The following is an 11282-nucleotide window of genomic DNA, read 5'->3' as shown; positions in this document are numbered from 1 at the left end:
GGCGATAACAGCTGCTGCTGTTATTCGCAACTTGTGTGAACAGATTTTTGTAGGGCTAGGACAGGGTGGTGGTGGTGATACCCTCATTTTTTTTTTATCTGTAAAGGGAAGTAATTCTCGCTGCCAGTACATAATTCCTCCTATATTTAAAAAAAAAAAAGAAGAAAAATCGATTCTTATATATAATTCTTGGGAACCCCTGCATCCTGCGACGCATGAAGCAGTCAAAAATATTTATTTATTTCCCCATGAAAGCAAAATGTGACACAAGGTCATTTTTAATGTGGAGGAAAACCAGCTCCCCCAAGAGGGGCACTGTGGAAGTAGGCAAAAATAAAAATTGCCTTAGTAAAGAAGGGTTTCCCCTCTATTGACTAAGGACAAATTAACTTAAGTGTAACATCAGAACAATTCGATCTGAAGTGAGATCCACAACATCTCTCCAATTTTTTCCCGTTGTGATCAAATCTCTCTCGATTATCTTTTTTTTTTTTTTTACAAGGTAGTTACCACTTATCAAGGCTCGGAAGCCACTCGAGGATAGGGGTTATTGCGTGTACAGTACATTAGTACTAGAGATTTGATAGAGTGTCTTACTTAAGGGGGCGGTTCATCAGGAATTTGTTTATGTTGGACTTGAAGACATCCAGGTTGTAGTCAGGTGGGAAACAGGCAAACGGAACAGAGTTCCACAGGCGTGCACTTCTAAGAAAGAAGCTTTGTTCATAGAATCTACGTTTTGGTTTTGGCACAGATAAAGAGTGGGGAAAACTTTTGACCGTGGTTTCAGCTAAACGGGTCTTTATCGTGAAAGATTGGCGAGAGGGGACCAGAGATTGGAGCTCAGACGAGCACTTCCCATGGTAGTAACGATAAAACAAAGACAGGCTTGCAATGACTCTCCTGTGAGAGAGAGGTTGCAGGGAAGAGAAAAAGGCATCAACCACTAAGCCACAAAGCCTATTTTGTACTCTGTCAAGGCAGGTTATGCTGTTTTTGGCAGCTCCTTCCCAGATGTGGCAGCAGTACTCTATCCTTGGAAGTACTTGGCTTTTAATTTTTATTTATTGCGGACAATTATTATTCTCATCCTTATTAGTTGTTGTTTCACAACGTTTTGGCCAACTACTCTCTAGCCTTCGTCAGGTGGTAACCGTGATGGATAGGAACTTCGAATCTCCTAACTGTATTTTCAGCTATCACTGCCATCCATAGTTGTTGTCGTCTCACCACGTTTTTGGCCAAGTAAGCCTCTGGCTGGCTTTGGGTAGGATTGAAACCGCTATCTTCAGACAATGCTCATCTGGAACCATAGAGATTCAACGTCTCTATCAACTGTGCCATGGGCCCCGAAGGGTGATCAAGGTTGGATTTTTTGATCTCATAAATCCACGTTTATTTATTATCTGATCTTGGCTTTTACATAGATAGAGAATTGCATCAGGGGTGAGATATCTTCTGGAGTGGTAGAAGGGTCCTACCATTTTTCCAACGACCTTGGCAACTGACTTGATGTACGTGTTCCATTTCAGGTCAGGAGTAAAGGTCAAGCCCAGAAGCTTATCAAAACATGGAGCTTCCCCTAGATGAGAGCAACCCATTTCAATTGATGCCAGATGGGGATCAGAGCGTTGATGATGTAAAGATAGGAGCTTGGTTTTAGATGCATTAAAAGTAACCAGCCACCTCTTCCCCCACTATTATCTCATCTGTTATCTCATCTGTTTCCAGATCATTTTTGGTCTTCTTCTCCTTCTTTTTGCCATCAGGGGTTAATTGAAATTGTTAATTAATCTTAGTGTATATCCGAACCAACCTTGTAATCATTTGCAGATTATTAATCATACTACTTGCTGCAATCTTTCACTTTCTTGGTTGATAATTCAATCACTCCATTCGATTCCTAGAACCGTTCTAAAATACTTGGCATGTGTCTTAGGAGGATTCTAGGGGTTGGAATCATCGCATCTAACTTCCTCTCTTAGTTGATTTGGAAATGCCAAGTTTCACTTTCATATAGTTTTATTTTACTTCAGTCGAAGTTCTCAGAAGTCAAGGGGCCCACAACCTGGGGCTAACACTTGAACTGTATATGAGATACATAGATATTCGAATATTTTATTAAAGTTCTTTATCTCTCAAACACTAAGTTAGTAAAGAAATTGAGAACATAATTTTTCTCTCTCCAATTAACCATTTTCATACGTTGTAGTATCGCTTTCATTTTGGTCTCTTGGTCTTACTGGATTCTAGGACAAGAATTTATCTAGATTGTGGAGTATCCAGCTCCGTGCTATTACTTGAGGTAACATCACTTGGAGAAGGTGCACCATTCATCATAAAAGCTAATGTGGGCTAGCCATAGTGAGGAGATCTTATTTGGGCAGCGAATACTACGTGATTTTTAATATTTGGTCAAGGTTTACTTCTAGGGAAAAGTATCCTTATGCCAGGTTGTTCTGGGAAATCCCTGTACAGAGACACCTTAGACAATTGAGGATAGTGTCTAGTAGGCATTCAAATTCTCTTTGTAGGTATTCAAGTTCTCTCCATAGCAACGTGGACAAGATGTTGCTTTTATACAATCTTGATTTAGATCTGAGAGTATATGGTTTGATATAGGGGGAATTCTGTAGATCTGATACCAATCGATCTGCAGAATTCCTCCTATATTAAAAAGAAAGAAAGAAAGAAAAGTCTTTATGTTGTATGTACCCATGATGGAAGGAAAATACCACATTCCAAAAATCACGTAAACTGATCAAGTAGTTTTATTTTTAAAAAAGAGAATCAACTTTTATGAGTAACCAAAGAGAGACTCTCTTGTTTGCCATTTTCAAAACAAAGTAAAGAAACAAAAGGAGATGTCTTAACAATAATTCAAACTTGCAAGATTTATGCTGCAATGCATAAAAATTCCCATTAATCACTTAAAAATTATTCTATTTATAAAAATAAAACTACTTGATTAATTTACATGATTTTTAGAATAGGATATCTTTGTTTCATCATAAATATGTACATAATACAGATTTTTATTTATTTAAATTTTTTAATATAAGAGAAATTCTGGATAAGAACCAACAAATTTATATGATGTACGTATCTGTGAAAAAAGAAAATATCATATCCCAAAAATCATGTAACTTGATCAAGTAGTTTTATTTTTAAATAAGAAAATCAAATTTTATGGCTCAGCCAGCAGTGACTATCTCACAACACCATTTTGAAAACAGACTAAAGGAACAAGGGAGATAATTCTATATAATTCAAACTTGTGAGATTTTAAAAGCGATTCTGAACATGGGATGAGGGGCATTGGAAAAACTGAAATTCACTTAAAAATGATTTCCTTTATAAAATTAAACTGCCTGAGAAGCTTACGTGATTTTTGGAATATGATATTTTCTTTCAAATATGGATACATATAACATACAGATTTTTTTTTAAATTTTTGTTTTTTAATATAGGGAAATTCTAGACAAACACTTAATTTTTGTATTTTTAAGGTTTACAGTGAAAGAACTCAGCCAAAGAACCTTCTAGTGTTTAGTCTCAGATCAAAATGTAGTATCTGTCAGAGGAGGAAATATTCCTCTTGGTTGTAGCAATTTTTATTTGTGTCCCATACAGAATGTTCTTCATTTAGTTATGTGCAAAATGAATGACCAATCTCCAAAATGTAAAAGCATTTTGATCCCTCCCTTCACTTAAAAATTCAGCAAAATTCAGAAAATCAACCAATTGTAATGAAACTTTCAGTATTTATTAATTAAAGATCACAAAATATAATAAACCCGTTATTCTTTTTATAATCTTCGTGAAAATGTATTATTTTTGTGTAAATAAAATGTGCTGAAAACAAAAAAAAACCCTCTTCTCTATCTATTAGTGCTCTCCAAAAATGAATTACTTCCCTTGAACATTATTCCAAGCTTTCCCTCCTTCTTAATTATTACCAGCGCGCATAAAGTCCCTGCAATGTTCTTGATTGAATAAAGCTTTATGAATTTTTCTTTACAATTTATTTAATTGAAAACAATGGAGGAATACTTAAGATCTGATCGACTGGATTTGAACACCATGAAATCAAATGCTGTTAATATGTGGTATTTCCTCGTCCCACATCCAACAGAGGCTCCTTGAAAATAGAGCACTTGATTCATGTGCTGTATACAACTAGGCTCTCACACTATAAACAGCCCAGAGACAGCTAACTTTATAGACCAAATTAGACTCGCTGACTGTCGTTTGTAATGATATTGCCTGCTCTTTCGTTCCGGATTCCCAGAACGTCAATATGTTTTTCTATGTATAAACAAACATGCACATTATCAATAAAACATATACAATGATAGCCTCTCAGTTGTAATCAACACAGGTTGGCTTTATTTATTAATACATATTCATGCACCACTTGCATAAATAAGCCTACGACATTCCAGTACACAAATAAAACAGGAGTTCATTTTTTCTTAACCTTTTACTCTACACAAATTCTCGCTTGCTTGCACGACGTTCACAACATAACCTCTACTAACAGACAGATATCATGGCTACAGGGTCAATACCTAGTCTTGACTGGGGATCACCAAACATTGCTGAGTTGTTCAAAGTATTTCAACAACATATGGAGCTTTACTTCTCTGTCAAAGCAACAAAACACAAAGACAAGGTGCTGCTAAGTCTCCTCACAGCCAGCAAAGAAAACCTACACCGATACAACAGTTGGTTGGTGACAGACAATGACCGCAAAGACCTACAAATAATATTCACTTCTTTCATGGAGCAGCTCGAACCGGCAACCAACCACTGCATCTGTAGACTTGAATTCAGCAAATATCAACAAAAACCAACTGAAACAACATACATCTTCATTAGCAGATGTTGACTACTAGCTAAGAAATGCGACTTCACTGCCAATGAAGTAAATGAACGCCTCGTTGAGTTATTAATTTTTAACCCTAACTACAAAAGCACTTTTGAACAATTGAACAAACCAAAGGGTTACAAAATCAAAGAGACTGTTAAATTGGCCTATTCACGTGAGGCATCGACAGTATATGTCAACCAGTTCCAGGGATCACTACAGATAGCCATAATAAACTGTGGTATATACCAACGGCTAGGGAGTGATAGAAAACATGGACAGGCTTGCAAAAATTGTGGATGCAGCCACTGTTTTGGCAAAGAACACTGCCCTGCCAAGAATGCCACATGCAACACATGTGGCAAAATAGGCCATTGTGCAGGGAAGCACAAAACCAAGAGACAACAAAGAAAACTCTGGCCTAACAGTCGTAACCAATTGAGACACCCACAATGGGAGCTTTGCAGGAAAGTCAACAATGTCACCAAAGGCAATGGAAAACCTCACTTTTAGCTCCAGCAAAATCCACAGCGGAAAATCACCAAATACGAAAGGCACTCTTAATGAGGCATTTGTTGATTTAAGCATCAAGTTGATGAACTACTCAGGCACTCATACCTTTAACCTGTAGGTAGATACAGGGTCACAAGCAGAAACACTACCTATCTGCATATTCTGCAAGATATATCCCACCAGTATAGACAAAGCTGGAAACCCAACACCAGGATCACTCACCTCAACACAATGCCTACTAACAGCCTACAACAACACCAAGATAAACTGTTATGGCACCACAAATATTAGGTGCCAATACAAAAACTCTCCATAGCTGGATACCCAATTCTATGTGGTCGATGTACCAGGAGCCGCCATATTGGGTCTGCCAATATCAGTAGCGTTTAGAGTAATGACAATAAACTGTGCTATCTCAGTCCAGCACCAACTCATCAACAGTGTAGCTGACTTAATGCACCTCTACCCTAACAGATTCGAGTGTATTGGTGAATTTCGCGGGACTCACGAGCTTGTTGATAACCCCAATGTACCATGCCACACAGATTCACTGAGAAGGATACCCATAGCCATGCATGAAAAAATCAAAGCAAGACTTGATGAGGTGGAATCGCAAGGAGTCATTTGCCGCATTGAAGAACTTAAAAACTGGCTAATCTCTCTCACTTATGTTACCAAACGTGACAACACAATAAGAGTTTGCCTAGACCCACGAGCACTAAACAAAGCTCTCATATGGCCATACCACCAAATTTTGACTGTCAAAGAGCTCCACCATCGATTTGCAGGAGCAAAATTCTTTTCAAACTGGGATGCTAAGTCTGGATACTGGATAAGCTAGCCACTAACAACTTTCCAAACACCATTTGGAAGGCATTGTCTTGAGAAGTGCACTGGAGACTGTGGTATAACTGACAATATCACCATACATGGATCGACAGAACATGAACATGACAAAATCCTAAGAAGTTTTATGAAGATCACTACTGAAGAAGACCATACAAGATCAAATGCCAGGAAATCTTCTTTGAAAACCTGTATATGCATACCGGATTAAAACAAGACCAAGCAAAAGTATGTGACCTACAGGAAATGTCAGAACCACAGAATACAAAACAAAACAACATTACAAAACAAAATTACAACAATTTTGGGGTGTGATGTTATACCTATCTTGCTTTATCAAGAATTTCAGCTCCAAAACTGCTGTGTTGCATGATCTGTTTCATAAGGACTGATTCCAGTGGGAACCACATCACCAGAAAGTTAAAAAATAAAAAAAATAAAGAGTGAAGTATCTAGAATGTCTCTGCTTCACTATTTTGACCCTAAACTTCCAATCTATATGTACTGTGATGCGAGTATACGACGAATAGGTACAGCTCTGCTACAACCGGATACAGATGGCAATCTATCGCCTGTCACGTATACTAACAAGAACCTGACACAAATGGGACAAAGATACGCATGTATTATGCAATGAGCTACTGGCCATCGTATTTCACACTTCCCTCTATAGCCATAATTTCCAAGTTGTCACCGACAGCAAACCCCTTACTATGATTATTGACAAACAGCTCACCTCGGCCTCAGCATGTCTGCAATGAATGCTAATACAACTCCAGGGATACAACTTCAAGCTCACCTATAACAAGGGATTTGGCAACATTTTGGCTGATGGACTATCACACCTACCGCCACCTTGTAATATGGACTCTATTGAGCTTGATGTCTGGGTTGATACGGCTCATTTCTTCGCTGATCACATTGAACAACTGAGAAATTGTACAACAGTGGATCCTCTGCTTAACCAGCTGAGAGAGACCATCATCACGGGATGGCCAGGCAAAATCAAGCAGCTGCCCACTGACATCAGACTAGCTCTCAATTGATGATGGTCTTATCTTCAAAGGACAACAAATTGTCATCCCCCACACACTTTAAAAAGACATATTAAAACAACTTCATGCTGCTCATTTAGGACATGAGAAAACAAAACTCCTTACCAAGGACACTGTCTACTGGGTAAATATAAACAGAGACATTGAACACTTCACAAAGTCATGCAGCATCTACCAACAGCATTAGCCATTCTAAATACAGTCCCTTATGCAACACGACATCCCAACAAAGACAAGGGATATAGTTGGCACAGGCCTGTTTGATCTTCATAGTTATCAATGGTTGATCATAGCTAACTATTACTCAAAGTATCCTATAGTGAAACGCCTACCTACTTATTTACCAAGTAGTGTCATAGTGAACATCATGTATCAAGTCTTTGCAGAGTTTGGCATATCATAAAAGGAAGGCAGCGATAATAGACCACACTTTTCAAGTCATCTCTTCCGCAAATTCACCAAAGAATGGGGTTTTCATCATGAGCCCATTTCCCCCAGGAGACCACAAGGAAATGGCTTCATAGAACGTCAGATAAGGACTATCAAGACCATTATCAAGAAAGCCAAACAGTCTGGAACAACACCTGAAATTGCGCTGGTGCACTAGTGCTGCACTCCAATTTCAAGAGTCATATCAAGTCCTGCCCAACTACTTATGGGTAGTCGAATCAAATCTCCACTGATAATCAAAATCAAAATAACCATGATAACCATGGTGCAATTGGGAAAAAGATGGTTGGTTAATTTTAATGCTTCAAAAACCAATCTTCTCTCCTTTCATCATAATCGCTCTGACCTCCATCAGACCCCAATTGAAATGAATGGCTCTAGTCTTGGGGAAGCTCCATGTCCTGACAAGCTTCTGGGACTGACCTTCACTCCTGATCTGAAATGGAATGCATACATCAAATCTGTTGCCAAGATCGCTGGAAAAATGGTTAGATCACTCTACCACTCCAGTAGGTATTTGACTGCTGATCCAATCCTCTATCTGTATAAAAGTTGTAAATCTTACTGCTGCCATATCCGTCCGGGCAGGAACTGCTCAGCGTGGCCTATCCTGCTTTGATAGAGTTTAAAACCGGCTTCGAAACATAGTAGATTATGCCCTTTTCTCTTCCTTGCCCCTCTTTCCCACAGAAGAAATGTTGCATGCCTGTCTCTGCTCTATCACTATTTTCATGGCCGGTGCTGGACTGAATTCGAATCTATGGTCTTCCTTGTCAAACTTTCATCAAAAAACACTCAGCTAGCTACAACCACTATGTAGCAGAAACAAATAGAACTCTTTTTCTTGTGCTTCAGTGTCTCCCCTGACTGTGCGATATGGCATATACTGAACAATCAGAGGCATATCACAGGGACCTTCCTTACCCCCTAAGGAACTCTAACTGCTTCCGTTCCGGAGGAGAAAAACTCCTCCTTTTTCCAGCCAGACGCCAAAGAGAGTGGACCTGTTTCCTCACTCTCCCTTTCTACCTACACATGTATCGACGATTCCCACTTCGAAATAACTACCGGGCAAAGGCAGACAAGTTTTATCCGAGTTATATCTTTTGGGCATCTTACCTTGACTCGCTTCAATAAACCTTTTTCTTGTTAAGTTTTACGAAGTTTGTTTGTTTGTTTATTCAGTAGCTTGTGTCGAATTATTTATTTTATTAGGGAGTGCCCGAAAAGCACTGACTCAACTCTCTAAAACTATATATGATTTCCCTTACTCTCTATCTGTGCCTAAATCTAAACACAGATTCCATGAACAAAGCTTCTTTCCCAAAACTGCCCGTCTGTGGAACATTGTTCCGCTGGCCTGCTTGAATACAATTTCAAATCCAATGTAAACAAGTTTTTGTTGAGTCGTCCCCATAAATAATCAAATTCTACGCAGTTTACACCATTAACGATAACTACACAACCATAGTACATCCATTAACCCTTATCCTCGAGGAGTGGCCTTTAGGCCTTGATAAGTGGTGACTCACAAGTAAAAAAAAAAATAAATATAATAATTTTATTGTTTTTTTTTTCTTCTTACATTCACTTAAATGTTCTTAGTAAAAGTAGAGTTACGTCCCTTAGAGAAAAAAACATGTCTTTCTTCATTGCCAAAATTGTTATTGGAATAATTTTTATACGGCTACTGTAAATACAAAACACCGGTTGTATTCAAAACCGGTGTAATAAGAAGTCCATATGTTTTCACAAAAGAAGTAAACAAAATCAGCGAAAGAAAGAAAGCTGACTGCCGATTCTTCCTACATTTAACGACGTGAATTTTCTTTATTAAAAATTAGGTATCCTTTTTTTTTTTAATTATTCTCGTAGGTTTATATGATTCTGAAAATTTGTTTATTGTTTATAATTTGTTTATCTTAGTGCACTAAATTAATGCTTGTATTTTAGCTTTAGTACCCAGAGCTTCGTGTTGATATTTGACGTAACATCGCTTAGAGAAGGCACACCAGTTCTTGTAAAAGATAGTGTGGTTAGTCATACTAAAATTAAAAACAAATAACGAGTTCATTATATTCTGTGATAGTTAATTAATAAATACTGAACATTTCATTATTGCCTGAATTTTGGTGAATTTTTAAGTGAAGTGAGGGATCAAAATGTTTATGCATTTAGGGGATCGGCCATTCATTTTGCACGTACCTACTACTTTCATATGACATTCAGCAGCATAAAATAAGCGAAGCTGGGGGGGCAAAATGAATTGACTGCAGTATTTGGCTAAAGAGGATCATCCTCGTCTGGCGAAACGGTGTTACTTCCCTTTTGTTTTTTCTAACATAGATTATCCCCCTTTGTCAACTGTGCGAATAAATTACGTCCCTTGTATTTTAAAGTATGCTAAATGAGCTTGATTGAGTAAGAACTTGCAGTTGGTTAATGGATTTAATCAAAATTTTAATCATAAATAATGTAGAAATAATATACTCTAACGTTTTGACTGACAAATTTATTGTCTTTATGTTTTTTTTGTAAATTCACTTTTAACTAGATCCAAAAATAGGACATTATGGAGTCTAACTCCCTTTTAAGATTTTTATATCTGAAGAAGGTCGGAGGTTACATCGACTGAAACGTTGTGCAGATAACACTCAAGATGAGAGCAATTGTCAGATTAATCAAAATAATATAAATAACGGTACTTGTACAGTTTAGTCAAGACATTAAAAAATGAAAATACCGAAAAAAGTTTAAATTGTATGTATCCGTTATAGAACGAAGTTCTCCGAAAAAAAAATTTCACTTAATTTCATCGAGTAGTTTTTTTTTACAGCGGAAAAACATGTTTTTATGAGAGCGCGTTGAAGGCGGCCATCTTGGATTTAAAAAAAAAAAAAAAATTTGTTTGAATTTTAGAAATGCCAAAGTGAGATAACTCCATTTAAAGCGCTGATACGCCTCCTCATCTTTAATACTAGCTTTTCTTCCTAAAAATCGAACATTTTTCTCGGTATCATAACAAATTGTTTTTTCGCTGTAAAAAAAAAAAAAAAAAAAAAACTACTTGATGAAATTCAGTGAAATTTTTTTTCAGAGAACTTCGTTTCATAACGGATACATACAATTTAAACTTTTTTTCTCGATATTTTCATTTTTTAATGTCTTGACTAAACTGTACAAGTACCTAAATAACCATACTTTATCTAAAAAAATTCAAAACTGTAAACCAAGTCCCTTTGACGAACTAATAAGGATTTACTATGTTACAAATGATTGGTCTTACAATTTAAAAAAAAAAACTTATTATTTGAATTGTTTGGACTACTGTATCCTCCGACCTTCTTTAGGTGTATTTTGACAATGACTGTTATTGGTTAATAGTAAAAAGAATGTTTTTGTTCTTTTTTTCTGACAAACCAGAATCGTTAGAATTCAAAATGTCTGAAGTGTTTATAAAATGGAAAGAGTGTTGAGTCGTTTCCGTTTTTGTATTAATTCGTTTTTTTTTTTTTGTATTAAGTCAGTTGATGTAATGTGTCTAATTT

The 11282-nt window shown here is 37.0% G+C and overlaps 1 protein-coding gene across 1 annotated transcript in view; it reads left to right on the top strand.

Annotated features, from left to right (window-relative positions):
* Positions 1-9432: 9432 nt before the first annotated feature.
* LOC145298670 (aminopeptidase O-like) overlaps positions 9433-11282 on the top strand; it is a 125831-nt gene continuing 123981 nt past the window's right edge. The window contains exon 1 of the mRNA XM_080144335.1: positions 9433-9578. The gene's annotated coding sequence lies outside the window, so the exon portion shown is untranslated. The remainder of the gene's footprint in view (positions 9579-11282) is intronic.

Source organism: Euprymna scolopes, chromosome 2, assembly GCF_053919585.1.
Source record: "Euprymna scolopes isolate OS-2025 chromosome 2, ASM5391958v1, whole genome shotgun sequence".
NCBI lineage: Eukaryota > Metazoa > Mollusca > Cephalopoda > Sepiida > Sepiolidae > Euprymna > Euprymna scolopes.
Note: the sequence above shows the minus strand (reverse complement) of the source record. Positions and strands in the feature narration are given on the sequence as shown.